At 38.7% G+C, this 2,154-nt stretch overlaps 1 non-coding gene across 1 annotated transcript; it reads right to left on the bottom strand.

Annotated features, from left to right (window-relative positions):
• Positions 1-1,232: 1,232 nt before the first annotated feature.
• Positions 1,233-1,304, bottom strand: TRNAA-UGC (transfer RNA alanine (anticodon UGC)). The gene has a single exon. It is a non-coding gene; the product is annotated as a tRNA-Ala (tRNA).
• Between the last annotated feature and the right edge of the window lie 850 nt (positions 1,305-2,154).

Here is a 2,154-nt window from a genome sequence, read left to right as displayed (position 1 = left end):
TTCGAAACCGCGTTATTCCGCTGCAGTCAATGCAATCCCGCAGTCATATGCATCTCTTCCCCTTTTTTTTCTCTCTCTCTTCGTAATGCATCTCCCGTCCATCGACTCGAACGCAGTCGGGAAGGCGAGCAGCCTGTTACGAGCCCATCGAGGCGAGTTACGCACGCTCAATCGGCGATCAAACTCACCCTCTCTCTCTCTCTTTCTCTCTCTCCTTCTCTTTTATTCTAGTTACCCTTTTTTACTCTGTCGCGGCCTCGATATTCCGGCTCTCTTCCAGCCGGTTTATGATATATGTCTCTATTTCTCTCTTCCACCTCTTTCCACCTCCACCTCCTCCTTCTACTCTTGCTCGTTTGCCTCGTTTTCGAACGTACGAGACAAAAGGCTTTTCATCGTGGTACACCGAACCGCTCGAGTTATTAAATCCGCCGCTCGCGGCATTTAGCTCTTTTCACGTGTAAGTATTCGAGAAAATAAACGCCGTCCACTGCCGCTCGAAGTCTCGCTCGTCACTCATTTGCGTTTGTCTTACGGTACGGTACCCGCTGTAATAAATCACCCAATACTTTTAACGTTTCCTATATTTGCGCGACTCCACGTGTGCTTTTTTTTGCGTGGAAAACGTAGAAACGCGCGTTCCAATTTACTCAAGGCGCGCGTTCTTGCGCTCCGCTAGGCGCAAAAAAAAAAACGGAAAGCCTCAGTTGTGGACGGACTGGTATTGTGGGGAAATTAAATGCTGAAACCTTAACAAACTCTCCGTGAACTTGGCGATTTTCAGGCTTCGCGAAACGTAAAATAGCCGGACGGTAGATAGATATAACGGACCTCGGTTGTACGGTTTCTTAAAAAAAAAATTTGATTGACCACAGGCTACTGGAGAAAATATTGTTCCGTCTATATCTTCCACGCAATTATATTCATGATGCAACACGATGATATTTTTTTGTGTCCACACGTGTTCAAAATTCGATTGAATAACTTTTATATTTTAAATAAAGATTAACAGAGAAAGAAAAAAAGTAAGATACTTATCACATATAAGAACAAGATGTTATTTATAAATATTCTTTTATATACTTGTTTTATTATAGATTATTAAAATGCTAAATAAGGAAAATAGTATACAATAAATTAAAAATGTAATGTGAGCAAATGCAAAAGTAGAATCTATCGTTTATACATACATTAAGTACAAAAAAATAAAAAAGCAAGAGATAGCAAAAGATTGGAGATGCCGGGGATCGAACCCGGGACCTTTCACATGCAAAGCGAACGCTCTACCACTGAGCTACATCCCCGATTTACTGATACCATCTTTCTGAATAAAGATAAGTTATCGATGAATTATATCTAATTTTATATAAATTTAAATTTGATAAAAAAGATATTTTATTTAATTATTTGATTAAATAATTAAATATTTGTCTAAACAGATAATTTTTGAAATATTTATATATATTATACCTATGTACACAAACGCTTTTGCATCTATTTTCATTTTACTATAACAGGTTTAATCAAATATATATTTCATTTACAATAAATATCATAAATAACAAATATTAAACATAAATAAGAAATATTTTGTAAATGATGATCGATTAAATTGTTTAATGGCAAAGTTATTCATGCCGATCATGCGGTCATCGTGTATCCATGCGGTAGGCGTGCTTATATACGTGCTGGAGAATTACAAGGGTGGCTAAAAGTCGTGCCCCCCGTCGCGTGACTTATGCACCGTTGCAGTCTAATGAAGATCTATCGTCCGTCGTACTTTTATCCTCAGCGCGCGTCGTCCGCCCGCACTCACGTCTCTTTCGTTTCGTTCAGCGACTTCAGACGCGCGATAATGCTGCGTCGTGTTTTCCTTGTCCCGTTTAATTTGCATTTCTAAACCTCGCGAATCGGCTCGGCGCGAATTGAATGATGACGTGATAGACGCCCTGATAAATGGAGCGAAGGGGAATAACTCGAGAGAAAGTAATCTTCGATCGCGACGAGCACGCATATGTTTAATATACGATTGTATAATTGTAATGTAGTCAGATTTTATGCAATGAGAGTCATTAATATCACATTAAGAGTATAGTACAATGTTATATTTAAACGCGATCTCGAGATGGACATTTCATTGTAGATTCTAGATAA

The sequence above is a fragment of the Mycetomoellerius zeteki genome, unplaced genomic scaffold, assembly GCF_001594055.1.
Source record: "Mycetomoellerius zeteki isolate Tzet28-1 unplaced genomic scaffold, Tzet1.0 scaffold96, whole genome shotgun sequence".
Taxonomy (NCBI): Eukaryota; Metazoa; Arthropoda; class Insecta; order Hymenoptera; family Formicidae; genus Mycetomoellerius; species Mycetomoellerius zeteki.
The sequence above is the reverse complement of the archived record's forward strand: the minus strand, read 5'-3'. Positions and strand labels throughout refer to the sequence as shown.